This window comes from Neodiprion virginianus, chromosome 1 (genome assembly GCF_021901495.1).
Source record: "Neodiprion virginianus isolate iyNeoVirg1 chromosome 1, iyNeoVirg1.1, whole genome shotgun sequence".
Taxonomy (NCBI): Eukaryota; Metazoa; Arthropoda; class Insecta; order Hymenoptera; family Diprionidae; genus Neodiprion; species Neodiprion virginianus.
The window spans coordinates 2,121,116-2,144,625 of record NC_060877.1 but is presented as its reverse complement, the minus strand read 5'-3'; the positions used below and the strand labels follow the sequence as shown (position 1 = coordinate 2,144,625).

Here is a 23,510-nt window from a genome sequence, read left to right as displayed (position 1 = left end):
TCGTTGCGACGATCTTTTTCCTCCCTGATACTTCAACTTTCTCGGAGTACTAATGACAATATTTATCTGAAATAACGAATCATTTCTCCGCAGCATTTATGCGGTCTTTTTGTATCCTATCAAAATCCTCGTTGTTTCAGCTGAAAATTTGCAGTTCAAGTTAATCGAGTCGAATTTTGTTTAAACAATGCCTCCCAATGTTTGCACGGAAAAAACGTTCAGTTGTCGACAAATTTTTATATATCCATTAACTTGGGTCAAATTTTACTCAATCTTACAGTTACTCTAGAGGCATCCCCGAGTCCAAATTTCATCTAAAGTTACTTTGAAGGAAGCTGAACCTGGAAATTCTGCATTGATCCTCCGACTGCTAAAAATGAAACTAATCCGAAACTATTTTGGCGCTATTCGATCTACAGCTCCTCCATTGGACCTGTAACTCCTCCTTTGCCGATATATTATCACAGCGACATTCAATTAATCACAATGAACGATCCAAGGGATATTTCGATATGTTTTTGACAGGTTTCAATATCATTTGAAAATTAAGTATCGCATTTCAACTGTATTTAATCAACGTTCTTTCGAATACAAAAACCCTTTTAACTCATCCAATATACAGAAGATACGATTAAACGCATGTGTAAACCAATTCCCATTCATTGGGATTTTAATTTGATTTCATACGATTTAATCGTATTTTTTGTATTTCAATAACAATCAATCACAATCGATGAATCTTTATCAGCGGGTTCGGATTTTGAGCGTTAACGGAGGGTTTCGAACAAGCAGGTTTAACTCAACCTCCGGAGGGTTAAAGGAGATTCCAAACATACCCTGATTCAAGACTATTCTTGAGAAATCGGTAAATTTCGGATATCTTTAAACGTCAAAGTAGGAACCTGCTTCGCTATCGTTAAACTCTAGGCAGAAACTCGTACCCAGGGTTTCGAGTAGGCGCTTATAAATTTCGGCTCGGGTCCTTATTTCTCTGGAAATATCAAAGGGCTGCACCCCTCGTCGCGATGCTCGGCGAAGCTCGGCGCCGCTCGGCTAACGCAACGTGTCCAGAAATTACGTGAAATATGAGAAGCACGTTGGCGACACCACGGGCACGCAACTGAGGTCGTTCAAATTTCCCGGATGGCCTCCAAGCCACACCGGGTAAAATAAAAGCATCGACTCGTGACGAGACAACAACGCGACGCGACGCGATTCTGAACGTATCACCTCGACTCGTTCAACTGTAATTGGTACACCGTGTGATTTCAATTCGTTTCGGACAGGCATGAAAATGTACGAACTGCTCCTACACCGGCGACACACAATCCTGCACGCTTTAGGCAATTCCCACCTCGACACTCTTTAATTACAAACTCCGTAAATGAACAATGCCGGCACGCGGTGTTGTCTCTTTTTTTCCACACCAACCTCCCTTTACCTTTCGCTTCCGCTAATTCGAAAGTATCAACTTGCGTTAAAGCTCGTTTGAGAGCGTGTTCTCTGATTCCCAGTCTCCACCTCTCTACATCCCTCTTTCCCTCTCTCCTCTCTATATCGTATACAACACGGAGCGTAGGTATATTCACCTCAGTTTTCCGATAAATCGAGTCACGCTGTCGTCGGAACAGTTACAAACATTTCATTGAAACCGTTATGCGATTCCAAATTACCTGCGCTTATATCTTCGGTAAAGAATTTTCTCTAACTTTCGGCAAAAATTTCTTCTCCCAATTCTGAAATTTTTTTTTCAGTTTCGTAGGATGTTCTCACCGGTATTTGGGGAGGAATCTGTCGCCTCGTTACCTCCCGAAAATTACATAATTGCGTCGAATTTGAATAATACGAAAAAATTCAATCGCGATCGAGATTTATTTTCTCATTTTCCTCCCCACGTCTCTCTCTCTCTCTCTCTCTCTCTCTCTCGTTCTCCCGCCGTTTTCACGAAAGCGGGCGCTTCTTTCGACCAGACAATAGCCTCGGAGACGCTTTCCGACGGCTCAAGTGTCCGTCGGCTACACTCGACCCAGCCTCCGGGCTGCTGCAGGAGTGCCGAATGACCGTCGCCCTGGAGGAGCTCGAGGGCGGTAAATAACATCGGTTGACAGGGCGAGCCGCGCACCCCGGAGTCCGGCTTCGTTTCGTTGGATTTTTCGAAAAAGGGGAGCAGGCTTGTATTATTCACACCTCGGGCAGCATGCCCCGATCGTATCGATCCCCGAATTCACCTGGTCGATGCAGCAAATACGCGATCGTATATCCATGCGGGATCGGTTTTTTACACCACCTATAAAATTACCGCGGGTATAACGGTTTCAAATTCTCACTCTTTTCGTGCGCCTCTTTTTTTCACGCCCGTTTTCAATTATTCCACTATAGAAGAGATAATTCCAGCTCACATATAGGTATACCATACCGTAGAGTAATACTGCTGGAAATAACGAACCAATACCGAATGTATTACCACGTTAGAATTATCGGTATCTGGATAATAATTTCACCGAATTAAAGTGAGTCTGACTAATTTTACTTACTTGACTAATTAAAACATCAGTTCGTTCTTTTCGGTGTAAGAAATTGAGAGTAAAGAGATACGATGATGTCCGAAGGCTTACCCACCGAAGCACGAGTCTGTCGGGTACAGTTATTATACGTATAGAGTGAAACCGCTTCGCCGTTTAGTTTTCAGATTTAAGAGCTCCTAGTCGCGCCGGTGAAAGTGACGCGGGATTTAGAATCGTCGAGTCTCGATGAGACGGGCGTCTGTGTTGGCGGTGGAAAAAATTTGGAGTCAGGGAAGACGCTGGTTGTATCGAAGTAATTGATATCGCAGGTTGATGCCGAGTGACGTCGGCAGAAGAGAAGAGAAGAGGGTTGAGATAGGCCGAGCAGCCCCGCAGTCGCTGACGTAGAGAGAGAGAGAGAGAGAGAGAGAGAGAGAGAGTGGAAAGGGGGCGGAGGTGGAGGGACGCCGTTGCCATGGCAGCCATGGCTGGGTCCCGCAGTTTCGAATGGTTTGGGTAATGTTCCGAGGGCTTGAAATGGATTTCTCTCGCCTGGCCAGCAAACGAGGTTAGTCAATGCCTAACGCACAAATGGGCATAGTTGCCTAATTAATTGTCGCTTACTAGTAACGCCGCCTCGTTTACATGCCGCTCAAACTGCGCGAGGTCTACGATTATGATATGCGTATAATGCGTATACTTGTGCAACACCTTCGCGCATAACGAATACGTGTACGAACAAATTGCGATTTATCGTTCTACCTTGATCCGAACAAGTTATGTACACCGTGGAAATCGATTCGTTATAGTCGTAGAGAAACGGCGATTCGATTGTCGGACTGGTTAGAGAGTGATTGGAGTTGGTATAAAAGTTGGCGCGTACTTCGGAGGGTGGATCGATGGATCGGGTTTCACCCTTGCCGAAGTTATTTGAGTTTGAGATGTTTTTACCGTCGATCGTCCGCGTGCCGGTGAGACGAGAAGGATCGCGATAAGGGGTATTGGCGAAACACTTAGTGCATCGACGTCAAAAATTTCCCTCCGCTTCCGCTTAACTACCAACGAACCGCCACCTCGCCGGGAGGAAGACATCCTATGCCCGTATAGTTCGGAAGGTTGTAAAACGCGATAACCAGGAGCTGGGAAATTGGCAGAGCTATCCCGAAGATCAGCTTCGGAGATTCCCTTCTCGTTCGAATTATCGAATTAAGGTCACACGTACGCTGAGTTTATCCTCGCGTCCCCTTGCGGGGAAAATCATGCCCCGCTTTTTCATAATGCGGAAAGGTATAGTGTAAAAGAAGCCGGCGGCAAAAGGGATGCTCGACTCGTTCAAAGGACCTTTCAAAGTGGCTTACAATCGCTGATCCTTTACGTATAAGCGCACACACCCACGTATGTACGTATATATATATATACACCTACGCATGTATACCATAAAACTCGCTGCGGAGTAGAAAACTATTTATGTCGTACCCTTCGGGGGATTTTGCCTGCGGTGGAGAGTCTTCGTTTGATGAATTAATTTACGAACAGCTTCTTGACTCGATGAAAACTCTTTTCAAGTCAACTCCGACGAACGTCGCGACCGAAGTTGCTTCTTCTTTTTTATTATACCTTATATACCTGCCGGTACTGCCTACTTTATCCAGCAATAAATGATAAGTACAAGAAGCGAATTACATCTCGTGAATGTATTTAAATTGTATACGTGATTGTGGGAGGTATATTTAACATCGTGAAAACAGTCGAGTAAATACCCATGGTTATGCCGCAGCCGGTATTTTTGGCCCCGTGTGATGTGCCGATTAATCACGTGGCGGTACTAATTGCCACGCATATTATTGTCGTCAATCGGTACTAATTTTAGATTCATAATCGACACGGGGATAATTATTGCGAATAAGAGGCCCGCGATGAATTCAATTATTACACGTTACTCGCTTCAATTGTATCCTACTAATGGGATACACGTGTATATACACATATATATATATATACCAGGGCGGTCCTTATTTGGGGATCGGAAAAATTTTCATTGGGACAACCCCGAGATCTGTTACAAACGATTAGAAAAAAAATCTGTGTTAAATTCCAAGACTCTGCGTCAACCGGAACACGCCCTTCTAAGCTCCGAGAGTTATGTACGTAAAATACACATAGTTTTCATAACCAGTGATTTCGTTTTGCACGACTTTGGTGTAAATTATTTGGTTCGATTATTTTTTTTATCCCAGTGGCCATCGCTATTATTTGTCTTTCGCTCAAACAGCACGTTACATGTTGCAGAAACGAACATCCTCAATACCGGGGCGAAATCAACTTTAAAGTATGTACACGGACAATATCACAGAACATGTATAACGCTTAATTGCAAATTTCTACCAGTGCAGTGAGAATACATAACGTCGTCGCCAGTGGCGCAAGCCCGTAATTGACTCGTAAATATTATCGGCCAAAGGGGTTAAACGATTGCGACAAGTGTGCGGAGGGTGAAGCGGGGAACGGTGGTAAAGCCAAAGAGGGTCGTGAAAATTCTTTGCCCCACAATTCCGACTAGACTCGGTTTACCTTGGCCGACGGTTGACCTGAATCCGAACGCGCCTCGGGCCTGGTACGCCATTAACCGGCAGGTGAAGGAAAACAAACTCGGACATGTACTCGATGCTTATGAAAGTGAATATACGTATATACATATATACATATATACATATTATATATACATATATGTGCCCGAGCGTCGCGTCTCTCCAGCGATAAGCAAAACGGAAAATTTCGTCTCGCTTATTCAAGCTGGTTCGTTCAAGACAGCTTTGCAGGATCGATCGATCATTTCTTACGTCTCGCACGGTGAAACTCTCACCTTGTATATCGGCATTAAAATTTGAGCCACGGAATTGTCCGAATTGTTCCGTGTCCTCGTCTCGATTCAAGTTGGCCAGAATGAAACGCTAGACCGTAACCTCGACTCGCCTTGAAATCACGTCTGACGCCGTGTCTTTGAGCCGAAAATTACAGGCTGCCGTGCACGCGGCTACTCGATGCTGAATATACATTGCACGGGAATAAGAAATCGGGAAAGTGATCGTAAGTATAAGAGACTTTAAAGCTCTCGGATACCATATTGCATGAAAATATGACGATTTTTTTGTATTTTTAACCACTATAACAGATCCGCCGTTATAAATTTTGGAAGCCTGACTTTGGATCCGTTATCGGTGACCCAAAAAAACCTTCACCAACAAATTTCTACTAAAATACGAATATTTTTAGATTTTTTTCCGCCACGTTGGATTGCCATTCTGAATTTTGCAATCTGACTTCAGATTCTTGATCAGCCACCCAACAAGCCAAAGAGTACACCAATTTTCACGAAAGTCCAAATCTTTGTCGTTTTTTTTTTCCTAGCTTAGCGAATATGCCAAATTTAAATTTTGCAAAACTGACCATAGATTCGCGATTAATGGCCCAAAAAACCTCACGGTACCAATTTTCGTTTAAATCTACTCATCCATTCTCATGATATCATTTTTATTTAATTTATTGGAATTTTGTTATCTAAATAATTGGAAAAAACAGAACCAATCAAAGCCAAAATCTAATCACAGTTCTACGTTTGGAAAAGCCGCGTCGATTGTGTCGAGAATTATTGAAATCCGGTAACTCGTTTTCTCGAGATATCGTCGGACAAAAAATTACACACACATACAGACGTCCGTCTGAAAACGATTGGAGGTGATTCTATAACCTTAAAAACTTGGAGACCTAGCGAAAGCTCAACTTTTAATTCCCGGGATGATTACAATGACTTCCTTTTTTCTCCGAAACCAGAGAAACGGAAAGTTAAAAAGGCGCGGCTGCGCGGCCAGATCAGCGAAAGCAAATCAAATCACAAAAGGGAAGTTCGGTGCAGTTCTCTGTCTACCTATCGGCAATAAAGCTCATGCGCGTGTCTGGTGATTGTCCTGACATTGATGCATGGAGTCGGTTACCCGTTACAATATACACACCTCCGCGTACCTATGCGCGTGCGATTGTGTGCAGGGGTTGATTGAAGGATTTATGGTGTCCCGGTATGTTTTGTAATAATTAATCACGATGTACAAGCACGGAATGAATGATTATTATTCGCGCGATGTGTGAGTTCGCAGCCGCAGCTATGTGGGTGTAATAAACGACCGCGAGCCGGCGTATTAAATCGTTATTCGCAGGCTCGTCGTACATCGATCGCCGCATGATCGGACGAAAGGAAATATCACACGTCCATCGATTGAGATCACGGAGGCGAAACGATTTAGGTACGGTGTATCAGTGACTAACCATCAGCGCGCCCCTTTCACTACCGTCTCGTTATTTTCGGAGCAGCTTACACTTTTCTTTTTTTTTTTTTTTTATATTTTTTATCGCACGAAGCGAAAAAGACAAACTCTCACAGCCCTCTGGAGCGGCGGTTGTTCGCTGCAGGAGAACCGTCGAGAGCCACGGTAATCCAATTTTAAAGTTTCAAGAAGCTGCCGGCCCCGTCCGAGAGACAACCGTGCGGATATTCCGCGCTGCCCTTTCTCGCTGAATTTATTCCTCAGCCGTGCAGCAGCCACGCCAGATCCTCATCCATTCTATTCGAAGACGGGGATTTTTTGCGAAATTGTGACAAAAAAAAAAAAGGAAAGAAAAACAAGAGAGAAGAAGAAGAAAACAGTTAGAAACAGCCTCTCGTTTCAGGAATTATACCCGAAATTGATGTCTGAAAACACTCTGCGAGATGGTCGGAGTCCACTTTCGCACGTAAGTCAAGTCAGGTATCAGAGTAGGCGGGAGAATCAGCTTCTCCGAGTTTGCCGCGGCAGAGTTTGTCCCCGGGCAATTCGACGGATGAATTTTCAGCCTTGACACCGTTTTACGTACAGTCAGTCGCGCAAGCAGAGCGCGGCTCTTCGACTCCGGATGTAGGTACCTATGGATTGTAATTCAGGTGAGCGAGGATCGCCAAGTTTGAGGACGGCTCTTGGGTACCTGATTCGACGTCGCGCGCCTCGACTCGTTCGACTACGTTCGTCCGAATGGCTCGAATGCGGGACGCGGGTGTCTAACACCTTTCACGATAATACCACGCACCCATTTCCTACGACTTGCTAGTCCACGGGACATTACGATGCGGCGTGGTTTCGTGTGATTATTACGTGACGTAAGCTCAGCTCACGCGTTGTTGGCCTTCTTCGTCCTTCGGAAATTACCTCACTCGACGGAGATGACGCAACGAGACTCTTTCCTTGCTTGAACGTCATTCCGCGCAATGCCGTGCATCTCGTTGTCTCTCTCTCTCTCTCTCTCTCTCTCTCGGTAGATATATAAGGCCGGTTCTGCATACAGATCCCGATACCGATATTGTACCGACATTTTGAGCCGGTTCAAAACTCGGACACAAACCCTTTTCTTCGGGTCAAGGTTATCCCCAGACGAAAAAAAGGGTTTGTGTCCGAGCTGTGAAGCGGCTTAAAATGTCGGTATAATGTCGGTATCGGAATCTGTACGCAGAACTGGCCTTATATATCTTTTTCTCTCCCTATGTTTGCGTCGTTTTATATTGACGATCGAAGAGTAAGGTTGTAACCGTGGCAATTCTCGTGCAACCCGGCTCAATAAACACTCGAGTATTCCACCTCGGGGTGTATAAATGAGCGTCAATTATATTTTTTAAACGAAATCCGGACGAGGTATAAAAGAAAGATTGTAAATGTCTCCATCGAGCTAATCTACGAGTTGCGTCGCTTAACCCCTCGTACGGGACTGAATCTTTGAAAATAAATTTCATGTCCAACGCTAGGGAAATTGTTTGGATTTTGTAATTTTACATTAGTCTCGATACCACGGGGACTTCTTTTACTCCTCGATTAGATAAACCTTGATCAGCCTCGGTACGCTTTTTAATGTTTGTCTTGGAATGCCTGCTGTTCGCCAAATTTTCATCCCGACTGTACGTGTCGTACATCCTTAACCCCTTGCCTAACCGGACGGACAAAGGAGGAAGGGCTGCTCCAGAATCGGCTCGCTTTCTCCTCGAATCGATTCGCTAATTGCCAAGTTTCCGCACGTCGTCATACCTCAATTCCTGATTCAGCTTTGCGCAGCGTGTTTTCCAATTCAAATTCCGGCATTTGTACACGTATATAAGCCGCTCGGCGACGACTCTTCGACGACCTGTTGAACCCTGGCTTTTTCTTGTTTTCTCCCCGCCTCGATGATACAATCTTGCCCGCGATTATTCACGCGGCTGCACCGCGATCAGGATGCCCAGCTGATCGCAGCCTGCAACAATTGGGTCACTCGGGCTGATCGTGACCTTCTTGAGCACGCGGCGAGGCTTGACCTTCTTGCTCGTACAGCGAAAGATCGCAGGTGCAGTGGTACAGGTTTGCTTGTCAAGCCTGCGAGGCGAGTTGGTGATCGGTACGTGAGGCTGTCGGAAATGGTCGCTGCAGCGATAATTCCTCCCCCCTTCGCTCTCATCCATTGAGGGGTTGTACGCAGACACAGGTCGAGAGAAATCGATTTTTCACGGATTTTTCGTGAAGAGACATTTCAATTTATTTATATAAAAATATGCATACGTATTGGGGTAACTTCATTTTGTTATTTTTTATTTATTAAATAAATGATTTTTAAAGCACGTCTAAAAAAAAGGCGTCCTACGGCGGGCAAGATATCTCTGGACTGGATCATCGGAAATGAATAAACGATTTAGTTAATTTAAGGTATTATCTGATCTTTGATCGAAGGAAAAAGCAAAATATTAATTTGTAACAAAACGACAGATTCTCAACGAGAAAAGAAAAAAAAAATCGATGTTCCATAAAAATCTTCGCCTTAATTTGGTTATAAAATGGTAAATATTTATCGGCAAGAAAAAATCTTCGATCAAGAACTGAGAAATATATTCATAAAGCTTCTGTAAAAATTGGAGGCTGATCGGTTCATCCGTTTCCGAGAAATCTTGCCTACCGACTTTGAAAACATAGTTTTGAGAAAAACGCATTCAAAGTTTCACAAGCACTTTCAAACGCCTCAAAGCGTCCTTGCAAATGTGCGCGAAACTTCGAGAATATTTGTCGGATCGACTTGAGTGTATCCACATTACGAAAATGAAATAAAAAAAATCGCTTTTTAAAAATCTCGACTACGTACAATGCCCTAATTCAATCCTCCACTGCATGTTGTAGCGGCAACAATACAATAGAACGTTTCTCACACGTAAGTTACTCGGTTGGACGAATCCGTTAGATCCCACCCACGCGGTTGTATATTAAATATAAAGTATCCATCTATTCCTCATTTGGATCCGCGTCACGCCATGATCAGATCTTTTTCAACTCGTCAGCTTCTCAACGCAAACTCGCTCGAATGCTCGCCGCAAGCCGGAAATGAATGACGAAATCGAGGTCAGGTTCAAGGACGTCCGTACCTGATATACAGTTCTTCTTTTTCCGCTTTGTTTCGCCTTTAATTTTCGCACAGCTGACGGCAGAACTCGCCTTGCATATCCTTGAACCTTATTCGAACTCGCCGACAAGTCAATGATTTGCTTTTCATCCTCTTTCCTAGCAATTCATAATAAGAAATGAAAAAATGTGATACCTGTACTACCCGTAATTCAGATTGCAGATTCAATTACTGCATAAAATTATGGTAGATTCACGTTTATAACGTGACAGGTAAACCGGTTAAAACTGATGAACATCGAGTTCGAAGATTCCCGCTGGTCTGAGGGTCAATTGAAACTGAAATTAATTGTGGGAATGAGAAGGAAATTTATTCGTGGTATAACTTGAAAGTCTAAATTAGATTCGTAACGGAGCAGGTTCACCCCGCTGCGACGTGTCCATAAATCCACACCGCGAGGAGGAACGAGAGAGAGAAAGAGAGAGAAAAAAACGACCGAATAAGACCAAAGAGAAAGACAGAGAGAGAAAGAGAGAGAGACGAAAGCAACGAAGAAACAAATTTATCACCGAGTAGGTAATAAATACTCACTATTCGTATATACTGGGTAGTAAAAAAATTTCACGCGTATGTCGACAGGCTAACTTCAGTTACTCGACAGTAACGTTGAACATTGATGTACATAATTTTGTAAAAACCGTTGGATTAACCTTGGATCGTCAAAGAAAAGCGCGTCACGAAGTCGAAACTCGCGCCTGCCTGCGTCGAAGCCCGGATTTATCGCGTCTCTCCCGCTACTGCGAGAGAATCGCGCCGCCTGGCGGCGAGGCGGCGAACTAGTCGGGTCATTCGGCCGATTATAAGGTTAACGCGGAAATTGGCCGGATTGCGTGTTGAATTGGCGCGCGGCCCAAGTTCGCGTCCTTCGTTTTCACCCGACCCGGTGACCCGGGATCGAAGGAACGGGGAAGATCTTTAGCCAAGGGGCGGCAGTCTCCGCCTCTACCTACAAAGTGAAAAGAAGATCGAACCTGGCCGCGGATGATTCATTGATTCCTCGGCTTGTGTGACCCGCTGCGGCCCTCCAGCCTCTTTCGACACGTGCAAAGGCTACAAGCCAAGCCGAGAAACGCCTGCAGGCGGTGCCTAGAAAGAGAGAGAAAGAGAGAGAGAGAGAGAAGGGAGAAAAATCAGCTACGCCAAGCAGTTGGGGCCGGTGAATTATCGTGGCTGCAAGGTTCTTCGCCATTAGTGTAAGAGTCGTAGGCGAGTCATGGGCGAAAAATCATGAAACCCGGGAAAATTCGATGCAACTTATAACCTCTGTATTCGGATAAATCCTTTTCCCCGAGGTGCACCGCACGGGGTTATGCAGCAGCAGCAGCGGCGGCGTCTATTCTCGAATATTTGTAGATATCTGGAGCTTATTGCGAAAGGGGAACGAATGCGGGGAGCGGGAGTATCGCATTGTGCGAAAACGATGCATCGACGCTTTTCCCGATATTTCTTCCTCCGCAAGTACAAAGGGCGAGGAAAATGGAGCGCTTCTTTTATCTCCGCGGCGTAATACACCTACACCTACACCCAGACCTAGACCTACACCTGTATCTGCATGTTACGCTTTACGCTTCGTCGGTGAAACTTCGCTCTTTGGATTCTCGATCAAGTGCATCGCAAGCCTTCGAGTGGTGTTCCGGTTGTTCGAGTTCTCATACGCTGCAGATGCTAGCCGATCACTCCCTTTATACTGTACATATTCGATCAGAGTGTCGAACGCAGACAGCCGGACGACAAATTCTCTTCAGGTTCAGGTTGATGGTCGTATTCGCAGAGGGTGCGGACAAACGCCGCAGCAAACCGATCAATGAACAATTCAAAGTCGAAAATGGGAAGAAAAGCCTAGCCGTGCAATTGGCAGCGCCTTGGTCAACAGCAATTCTAAATTAGAACGTTTCGTTCGAGCTGACAATTCAGGTTTTTTTTATACCTTTTTTTTTTTATAGATGAACTCTTGGTTGTACTTTCACTTAGAGTGAAAATCCCGATTAATTCGAAATCTGGTATCCTACTCTTGATTCCAAGAATCCTGTGTAAAAGTGATATTTCACTTTCATTTAATACGTATCGGAGTGAGACTCGAGAATAAATAGACACAGAGAAACGATAAATGGAAATCGAAAGCGTGTTCGGAGAGGTACAAAAGAGAAGATGAAAAGGTTTCACAGATAAAAACAATGAACACGGAATGTTAAATAAACTTTGTAAGGAAATTGTTTGTTTAATGTTACAAGAAATATTGTCTAGTTGAATGTAATGAAATGGTGGTTCTTTCGGTATTGTTATGCTTTATTTTATGCAAACACCTTGTATTTTGGAAAAACAACCGCACGCCATGGAGAGAAATGAGAGTGATTTTTGTATTCAGCACACTCGAGAACACAATATTTACCATAAACATTTCACGCAGCTGCAGTGAAATATTTTTCTGCAAACCCGGTAGGAATGAGTTTGAATTTTCGACTCGATAATAGGATAACGTAAGAGACTTCGCGGTTGTTTCTTGTCCGCGTTTCGGTGTATTATCACAGGTAGCCGTACTCGTCGCCGAGTAGTCTGCTCTGCAGGCTGGTGTACAAACAATCGGGTTATAACGACGGTAGTCGTCTGCTAATTATCCTCCTCGTTGACGCCGGCGGCGCACCCGCCCCGAGTTTCTCATCAATTTTACCATATACACCGGCGAACTTGATACGCGTTCCTCCGGGGACAATTAGCAGAGCTTTTTCCCGCGCGCTGCAGATACGTTGGTAATAATATGCGATGTGCAAGGTCGGAAAGATGAAGAAATACCGAATGAAATTTGACGCATTTTTAAATACAACTACGCGTGTCGTCCGACGATATCGGAATTGCGGCTAATGCGATTCAATTTATTCGCGTCTGACCGAAGACCATTGCTAATAGTATTATTATTGTTGTTATTTTTATTATTATTGCTATCTAATGGCGTGCGGGATAACCAGGATATCTGAGAGCTGGCAGGCACCTGTTTCGCGATTTTCGGAACTCTTCTCGTTTTTATACCCTGTTACATGCGAAGAATCCTGCACGATGGACTCCAGGAGTGCCTCGATTCTCGTAACTCCGAAAATCGATGTACAGGATGCTCGATTCCTTCAGGAATGGTTAGTATAACCTGCCGACTGCGCAACAGTGCTCAGTATTATACCTGTAACCGAATTCACAGTGGCTGTTTGATCGGAGATTGGGTGAAAAGCGATGGCGAAATTTCAGTGATTTCACGCGATTGTCGGTAATTTCGATAGATTTGAACAGATTTTAGATGAGTTTTAATTTCGAAGATACTCAATGATTTCAGGCCATTACGGACGATTTCGAACAAAAGTGGTTTGGACTTGGATTCCGAACGATTTCAAGCGACATTGAACCATTTTTTAAGAATCGCTTCACACAACTTACAAGGAAGGTATCCCAGGTCGATCTCTCCGATTTGACTTCTTTTGTAATAAGTTATAGTTCAATAAAAAATAAGCGACACGTATTTTTTGTTATCCGCCATTAAAGAGTTTAAGGGGGTGAAACCACCCTCTAAGGTAAGGCACGTCAAGGGGTGATTTGGCAGTTTTTTTTCTTTTTTCAATTGAGATAGTTTCATTTTTCATTTTTCATTACGAAAAAACTTTTCCAGCTGGATTGGTTAAAAAATATTATGTTCTTGCGGGTAAAACTGCCAAATCGCCCCTCGACGTGCCTTAATTTGGAGAACGGTTTCGACCCCTTAAAAGCGTTTAATCGCAGATAGAAAAAAAATACACGTTGCTTAGTTTTTACTATACCATAACATATTAAAAAAGAAATGAAATCGGAGATATCGACCTGGGATACCTTCCTCGCCAGTGATTTACAATAAATTTCAGAAACGAATAAATCCGCGAGTTTTTCCGCGACTTTGTGTGCCAGGTACAGCTGTTATAGAAATCACTATCGAGAGTCCTTGATTAAAAATACTGAGGTAGTCAGACCTTGGAGACCATCAACTTGGCTCGATTAATTACCAAGGTGAAATACTCGCCTATAGACTGTATAAACGCGCGATAAGGAGAAACGGACGATTCACTGCGCGCTGCCCGGCTGATGTAGATTGCTTATCGAGTGACACGTTTGCGGTGTCCGACCGGGAACGCAGACGTATTCACGCCGTACACGTACATACAGATTAGGGTGGGTTCATTTTTAATCTACTCTTTCTCTTAATTTGCCACTAGAAAAATTTGTGACAAATACTGAAGGAAAAATTGTCGCGAAACTTGGAGGAGGCAGGAAAATATTTAGAGGTCGCTACCAACCGTTGTAATATATTTATTTATTTTTATGTCCACACAATTGGTTTATTTTTTTCGTATCGTGGTCCAATTAATCATTGTTCATAAAAATCAGCACTGAAAACGAAACAGGGACGTCAAGGTGATGCGATATTCATCTTTCGGTAGCAAAAACTGTTATCCAAATTTCTCCGAGACGATTAATCTTTCGGATAAAAGACGAGAACAGCCAACTGCGGAATTGTTAGACGCAGTTTGCTGCCGATTGGCGAACGACTAATTGGACCACGAAATATTTTTTTTATCGGATACGAAAAAAATAAACTAACATACACGTACAAGTCCGTAAGGTGTACAAATAAAAATAAATAAACAATATTACAATAATCGGTAGCGAACTCTAAATATTTTCCTACCTCCTCCAGGCTTAACGACAATTTTTTCTTCAGTACTTGTCAGAAATTTTTCGAGTGGCACGTTGAAAAAATAAGTTAAAAAGTGAACCACCCTACCAGAGATTTATGTATTATAAGGCGATAAATCAATGTAGGTACGCAACGAAATCGAATTACGGCTTTCGCCCTCCCGACAAAGAGAGACGAGAGCAAAGATTTCGGCAGCTCGCTATCGTATTTCGACTCTCTTACGAATATACCCGCCTATCTCTATACATATACGATTCGGTACAATATCAATTCTCCAAAGTCATCGAGCGATTAAGAAATATGTATATATATATATATATTCATTGCAGACATATGCGCAATAACAAGACGATAGACTGCTGCTGCAGGCTTGAGAACGTAGGATTTTTATTGTCCAGATTGCGGTTACGTACAACTTGGCCTGAAACAAGTACTGACCTATCCTTGAAAAGTTTTCTTACCGGTTCAGCGGTGTACGCCGCGTGACGTAAGTGCTTCGAAATTTTATTGACCTCGACAACGTGCGTTAATCTCGCGATTCGCGACTCTGCATCAAGCGCTATACGTACGTGCATTATAATCGTTCGATAACCTGTACTATCAGCTGTGTATTTAAATGCGGGAGAAATCTGTTTGTTTCTATTCAATTATACGTGCTCTTTTCTCAAAGTCAGATCGATGAATTTAAGAGAAAAATTCAAGTCCAGCCGAACTGCAAATAATATTGTATCGACGTACTATATGTAAGAGTGTCTTTTTTCTTTTACTAACAACAAGAAAAAGCAGAATATTACGATGTTTCAAAACGTCGATATCTGAGCTCATTCCACGCCGATCCGTTAATTTTTCACACAATATTCTATCCGTTCTTCCGTACCAGGAGGAAATTGTTTCTAGCTAAGAATGACGAAAAATAATCGATTATTCGATCAGATTTCCGTCGCTGTTGCGCACCAAGTTCCCGACTTTGACTTCCAGCAATCGAGGCGTGTGCAACTACTCGCTGCAATAGTAAATGGCAGATCGCAAGTAAACAGGAACGTAACGTGGACGCGGGAATGAGCGTGTAACCTGCATGCGTAGGCGGCGAAGCATTGCAACGTGGCACGGTTGCGACGTAATCACAAAAGACGGAACGAGACTCGAAACGATCATCGCGATGATGCCGAGGCTTGTTTTACAATGGTCTAAAACCCGCCGCCGGTCGATGCTTCGCGCAGAGACGCAGATATTTTACACAAACGCGGCACTTCGCGTCGATGTCTGTTACATGCATGTTGCGCAATTTGTTAAGGGTCCGCGTCATAGCTGCCAATTAGTTACGTCTGAATTGATTGTCACGTTTCCTAGATTCCTAGATTCCTGCATCGGTATACATTTGCCCCAGTATTCACCCACGTCACGTATCTCGTAATCACCGCATTCGGTCTGTAACAACCGCGCCTGCTTGCTGAAAATTAAGTTTGCGTATAAACGCCGACGAAGGAGTCTTTTCACGGTTGAAATCGATACCGCTCAGAGCCGATCGATTCGCGGTCCGAGTTTCGGCTGATTTATTGTTTTAGGTTATACCGCGTGTGTCGCGAGTTAGAGAAATTTATGCGACTAATTGTTGCGTACAAGCGATTAGTCAGATCATCGAAACAATCAGGGATAGAGAGTTGGAACGCCGAATTACAAGTCTCGGCATTCAACGCGGTACGTGGATGATACGTACGTAGAAGCGCTTTGGCAAATATGTATTATAATTTCGATGCGTCACTTTGCTCAGCGTTATGTCGAGTGTTAGCTGAAAGGTTGGCAAACTTTGACGGCTATATTTAAAAATCAGCGCCGTTTCGCGTCACCGTTCTATGTTCGGAACGGCTTGTGAAAAATTCGGATTATACATATGGGTCACATCTGTTCGTAGACGTAGATGTCGAGTTGCCTGTGCATTTGTATGTAAGATGCGATCAGGTTCGCTGCACGGAGACGGCCGGGCTCAATCGAGCGGCGAGATACCCGAGTGTATGTACCCATCCTAACCGTACGAGTTGAAAACTTGACCTAGGTTCTCGAACGTTTCGAGGAGTTTCTAGCTTGGCTAGATTTTCGCGAACGCGATTCAATCGAAAGATCCGCATTCTGCAGGGATATACATACGTGTAATCAAGGGGAGATGCAGGAATCGTGAATTTACGACGGTTTAGAAAATTGCCAGCAGCAAAATTTGTCACAAATGTTGAAGAAAAAAGGGTCGCAAAACCTGGAGGAGATGGGAAAATATTTAGAGGTCGCTACCGACTATTGCGATATTTTTTATTCATTTTTATTTGCACATCTTACGTACTTGTACGTATATTAGTTTATTTTTTCGTATCGTGGTCTAATTAATCGTTCACCAATCAACAGCAAACTGCGCCTAACGATTCCGCAGTTGGCTGTTCTCGTCTTTTATCCGAAAGATTAATCGTCTCGGAGAAATTTGGGTAACGGTTTTTGTCACCGAAAGAGGAGTATCACTATTTCGTTTACGGTACTGATTTTTATAAACAATGATCGATTGGACCGTAATACGAAAAAAATAAAAAATATTACCATAATCGGTACAGCGACCTCTAAATATTTTCCTACCTCCTCCAGGTTTTACCGCAATTTTTTTTACAGTATCTATCACAAATTTTTCGAGTATAACATCTGAAAAAATTGACGTTAAAAAATAAACCACCCTACTGCACTCGCTTTAAATTATATTATATCTAGCAAATTATTTCTTTAAAATTATTTGCCTACATCATTTTTCAACACGCAAATTTTTCATCTAGTCTACAGTTCGAAAAACATTTCACGTACATTACGTGCCGTAAATATTTTTCTGAATGAGGGAAAACCACTCGCGTTCACGGTTCGATTTAGTTTCATTGAAATATTCATAACCTTCCGCGTGTTTCACGTTCACCTGTGTAATAATTATCATGCAGATTCAATGGATGGATTCTTTTTTCTTTTTTTTTCATTCGCCTTGGTTGTTTTTTTCCAATAAACGGCCCGCGTCTGCACGTTCCCGAATTGAAATGCCGCTCACCCTCTCTCAGAAATCTCCGGTCTGAATCAGAATATTTTACGTGTATAACGGAAATAATCCGCAAGCGTATTTATTTCACTTTGATAGATCGGCTTTTTCCACCCTGTAGCGTCGTTGTCCGATTTAACAATCGCAACGTAAGAACCTTGACTCCCGTAGTCCGAGGCTTGTTTTGTCATCGCGTAATGTTATAATCGGCACGTTTACATAGCTATAAACGCGTTTTCGCACATATCATCCATAATACAATATTTCTCGTCTCATTATACAGGTTTATATTACTAGCGTAAGTATATGTGGAGCCGAGTAACCCGTTTTGATAATTAAGACCCGTGTACAGTCTGCAACTTGGCGTTCCAACCTGCCATGCCGGCGCACTCTGCAAACTGTAAGGTTAACCACTAAACGACCAGAACATATAGCGCTGCTTCCCAATATGATGAATTAGCATGAAGATAATTATACGCATACATGCGCGTATTGCGCGATGATTCGCACGTTTCGCTGTGAATGATATTTCGTTGAACAAGTCTGACGCCATTTATTCATCGCTGCATCGCGTACAAAGAGAGGGATAAGCGTATAATATATGAGGCGAGAATAATGCATTCGTTTCGCCTATGCATAGGTATGTATATACACGTGTATTATCTTGCGTCGTTGCAAAATGTCGAGGCTTTCGGCACGTCATCCGTTATCCTTCGTCCTTCGAGATTCCTCGCCGTCCTGCATCCTGCGCGTTGACGGACCTCCAGGGTTGTAACGTTGCCCGAGACACTTGTCACCGGGTGACAGGATTTCGAGATCACGCGTCCTCTGTTACCCGACAACCCGCGGGACGACGTTTCCGTTCCGGAATTCGAGTCGCTTCTCCTCGTCCTTTGCAAAATCTCGCGTCTGTTGCCGTGCAGGTGTGAAAAATTAATCAGGCAAATCGAACGAAGATTCAAAGCTGACACAGTGTCGCGTAGACAGTTTTCGTCATCCTTTTCGGCGACCTGCGAAAATGTTAATTAATACAAAAATCACGGCAGGTTTGATCAATTTGTCATCGTGGCAAGTTGGGACTTCGATTGCGTTGACCTGTGACAACGATTTTAGGGTAACTTTGGCGGAGTTAAATTATATCGGATATATAAAGGTAATGTTTTGATTCATTACATCTCGTAAACTTTTATCCCTTTATAGAACTGCGGATTTCGTCTGTTGCATGTGGATTTTTTATCTTCGACCAATCGTCTGTTGAACAATTTTTCAATCACGTTAATTAATAAGGTATATATATCACCTCCGACGGGTTTGCGTGCCTAACGTTTTTTCGCGGTAATAAAGCCAACGAGCCGATATCGCGGAAAAGATTCGCGTCGGACGATTTAACGTTACACGGTAAGAGGAGGAAAAAAGTTATGGATTCGGAACGGTAAACGAAGAGGCGGTCCTAGTGATCGAAACTCATATTCATATTCGTACACGCGTAGTGATTGCAAGAAAATATTACGATTCAACGAAATAATTCCATCTCTATTCGCAGATTTGAAAAAAGCTGACTCGACTTGTGAAATATACCGCTCATCCCATAAGCAAAAATAATTAGCTGTAAGACTGAACAGAGTTTTGCTCTACCCGTCCCGGATTCGCACGGATAGACAAATCTAGGTTAAACGTACAGTTAATCGCGTAAGTGTCTCTCCGCTCGAAGCTTGCACAAAAAATGGCTTTTTAACCCGGAAACGTAAAATTATCCATCACATCGCACCGGTGTTATATTTCACGCATATCCAACCATTTGGTTAACGCACGCCGATAAAGCAGTCAAACAGTGCTTTTTTCTTGCAACTTAATTTTCAAACATTGAGAATTCAAACTGAAAACTTACTTTTAACGATATGAATTACAGCCTATATTACTCAGGGATAGTTTACCTTTTTATTAGTGAGAAGTTTTTTTTTTACATCGGTTCGGTTGTTCCAAAGATTATACCCTCTACGTAGAAACAAATTTTACTTTTTTATAACAGCAGTAGGTACGGGTATACGACGGTAAGCGAGTTCCCATACACAATCTCCCTTTCCGAGATTCCCCCGCGGCCAAGATTCTTCGTCCACAAAACTTCCCTTCCCCAATATTATTACACGTACATCAACGTTCGTTCAATAATTTATTTATTTATTTATTCGGGGAAATTTTATCCGAGGGATTTTTGTCAAGGGTGAATTTTTTCAAGATCGATTACGTCCAGCGGGGATTTTGTCCGAGGGAATTTTCGCCGCGAGATAGGATTCCGTACGTTCACCGAGACCAGTAAAAAGTAAATACGTTCACGCGACAAATTTTTATATCCATAAAAATCCACCTTTGTTGTATTTTTCTCTCGTCTTCTCCTCTCATCCGAGTATTCTAATTAGAGAAAAAAGGCCGCCAAGTCGTATCCTTGACGCAGGCAGATTCGGATTCAGAGTCAGAGTCGTTCGAAGAGGTCGAGTCCGAAAGAACCGTACGTCGGTCGTCGGGTCCGTCTCTGTCTTCCGCGTGGGGCTTGAACGGTTGTGTGTGGAAGTAGCGCACGACACCGACTGGGGGAGAGAGAGAGAGAGAGAGAGAGAGAGAGGGAGGGAGCGAGATTGAGCTCGGCATGGAAGGTGGAAGGCGGGAGGGAGGGAGGGAGGTAGACTCGCGTCGGCGTCGACTTGGCAACAGTGCGTGCGTCCGTCGGTGTGCGTGAGGTGGCAGCAAATCAGGTGCGGCCCTTCCCTCGTTTCCGAGTGCGCCGCGTTCCGTCGTCACACCGATCAGCCGCTCGCGTCGCGCCGCGCGCCGTCGGCTCGGCTCTGCCTCGACTGCCAACTTCCAATTCGACTCAGTTCGCGTCGGACCTCCGTCGGAGTAAGAAGATACAGAGAGGCGCGGTTGTGTCGGAGCGCGAGGAAAAGTTAAGTTTGTTGTGTTTCTCAGCCGCGGCGATACGCGATCACCGGAAATCCGCACGATCCTCGTGTGTCAAAGTAGTACGCGTATACGTATTTTGCCGAGTCGTTTTTGTGCCACTGTTTACGTAATAACCTCTCCTGTGTATTGGATTATTGTCGCGATAAAAACAGACCGTTGTTACCTGCCGCTGCCGCGTAACGACGTTCTCGTACCGAGGTGCGTTCTTCGACGACACTTTTCATCGTACACACGATAATCTTCCGTTATTCGGTGTTGGATTATATCAACGAAGAGGAACGAAACAACTACGTGCGTGTGTGTGTGTAATGTGGCGTTTTGCGCACTTTTGTGATACGAGTCGTCCCTCGTAGTCTTTGTTCTTATTCTTAAACTCTTGCGTCATTTTTTTTTTTTATTTTTAATTTTTTTTTCTCTCTCCTCGCTCCTCGACACCGGTTCCAACAACTCACGCGAGGCTGTTCTGTCGTTTCTACCGTGCGAAAAAGTTATTACCGATCAATTTTTGTGCGCGGTGATTTCTCGATCGGAAGTTCGGCGTACCCGTTACGATACTTCGACGAAAGTTTTATTATCCCACTCGTCATTCCGCAACAAGCAAACTTTACTGCGGTGAATTTTTCGAGGGAACGAAACGAAAAGAAGAAGAAAATATAACGAGAGAATTTGAAAAATTCATCCCACCCTCTTCCTATCTCTATTTGGGTTAGCTGTACCGATATGCTTTGCTGCTGTGTCCTTGACGCGAAGTTTAAACTCGTGTGTATAACTGCTGCTGCTGCACTCGGCCCAGTTTGAGAGCCGTCGCAAGTTTTACGTAACGCGGCTTTGATCGGTCCGATTTCTTTTACGACTTGACTGTACGTCTCTCTCTCCCTTTCTCTCTCTCTTTATCTGGATATCTACCTCCTACAATCTGGTTTTCATCCGCGTACCCGTGTATCGAAAGTGTCGACGTATAACAATAATACCGGAGTTAATCGGCGTTAAAAGTGAAATCGATTCAGTGATTGCGATTGCGACGATGATGATGGAAGAGTAGATGTTTAAAAAGTTTCAGAAGCAAAGATAGGCGAAGAGGAGGATAGAAAGAAATTATGTGAATCCAAAACGTGATGTGGTGGTTGGTTGGTCAATAATAGTAACAACGATAACAACAATTATATCACGTGATAAACGCGATACGTCTGCCAAGTGAATTGTTTTGACGAAATCCTTTCCGATCTCGTTGTGCGCAAGAAGAATAAGAATGAAATGAAATGGCGGAATAATAAAGTGAACTTGTGTTATTCGTTGTTGAGATAATATTTATTATTGTAACAAAATCGCTGTGGCCAAGTCGTCGGGCAGTAATCATTGCTTAAATAATGCCTGTAACGTGTAATTATGAATGAAAACAACGCCCTTGTGAATAGTGTACGTAATTAGGAGAACGTATACGTGTGTGTAAATATATAAATACGCATACGCGTATATCGTTTGATATACCAAACAATTAATCCGTTGAATTTGAAAGTGAAAATTAAAAACATCGGACGCGTTCCGAACAACGCCAACCGTGTTTAATAAATCAGCTTGTGATAATCGCTGATAGTTGTTTGTTCGTCTTCTCTGTATTTCGTTTTTATTTTATCGGTATCGCCTCTTTTAAATTCACAATCAGCGGGGTTTTTCTCTTCTTCCTCCTCCTGCTGATGACGATGATGATGAGATGATGCTTGTGTGCTACGGCTGTGCGAAATACGACTACCTAAAGAATATATGATAATAATAATAGTAATAAATCTGGTTAATTTGCTGAAAAGTGTTGTCGTGTATTTTTTTTTTTTTTTTTGTTGTTCTCACCGTCGTTAAATCCAGGAAATTATCGTCGTTGCTGTTGTTGGATCGTTTAATTAGTGGTTTACTCATGTGTGATAAATATATAAGTAATTAAATAAATATTACACTTAAATTAATTGAAGGAAAATATTGTATTCAGTGTTGTGTGAGATAAGTGACGAGAAAAAGTTTACTGCTTTGGATTATATTGGATATATTACCCCCGGTACACACGCATCGTCGATTGCTAACACTGGATGTTTTTTATGTAAGTACACACACGCGCACATATATATGTATATAAATTCAACTTTGCGCTCATTTTATCTTCATACATATTTCTTCTCCTTCGTCTTCCTCTGATTCTGATTCTTTGGTATTTTTTTGAAGCTGTCGTCGTCGTCGTATATATACTACATCATTCTCTCTCTCTCTCTCTCTCTCCTTCTCTTTTGTATGTTTCACGTACTCTTTCCTCCTCCTCCTTCACATCATTCACCACACACCCATTTCGCACTAGCCAGCTCTCTGATAAATTCAATCTAACCTAATCTAACTCAACCAACCAACCAACTTCCGCAACCATTGAATGACTTACTTACTTACTTACTCACTTGTTCCGCGTTCGTATTCCACGTGCAGCTTTCAATAAAATCCCCCGAAATTTATCATACCATTTTTTCATTTACCCAACGTACAATTTTTACTGTTGTCGAGAACGGTCGCGAATATTACGCGGTTTTTTTAAAATTCATTCTGTTTTTTTGTCTTCTCTTTCCAACAAAACGTACGGTTTCGAAGAGCGAGCCAACGTTTTTATTTTTCTCATTCATTAGTCGTTCAATTTTTTATTCATCGTGCAGTACCGCCAAACATGCGCAACTCGTGAATTTCCCCTCTTGATCGTTCATTCTTGATGCACGCGAGCTGTAATAATTTTGGTCGCATTTTTTACACTTGCTCCTCA

The 23,510-nt window shown here is 43.1% G+C and overlaps 1 protein-coding gene and 1 long non-coding RNA gene across 4 annotated transcripts in view; one reads left to right on the top strand and one right to left on the bottom strand.

Moving 5' to 3' along the window:
- Positions 1 to 1,530: 1,530 nt before the first annotated feature.
- On the bottom strand, positions 1,531 to 21,716 carry LOC124310068 (uncharacterized). The gene is made up of 3 exons (XR_006909620.1): positions 21,587 to 21,716; positions 1,896 to 1,923; positions 1,531 to 1,543 (listed from the first exon to the last, which is right to left on the bottom strand). It is a non-coding gene; the product is annotated as an uncharacterized LOC124310068 (long non-coding RNA).
- LOC124310058 (uncharacterized) overlaps positions 20,632 to 23,510 on the top strand; it is a 151,375-nt gene continuing 148,496 nt past the window's right edge. The window contains exons 1-2 of one of the 3 annotated variants that reach the window (XM_046773614.1): positions 20,632 to 20,781; positions 21,777 to 22,811. The gene's annotated coding sequence lies outside the window, so the exon portion shown is untranslated. Of the gene's footprint in view, positions 20,782 to 21,715; positions 22,812 to 23,510 lie in introns of those variants that run through there. The other 2 variants (XM_046773603.1, XM_046773624.1) reach the window with 2 other exon arrangements.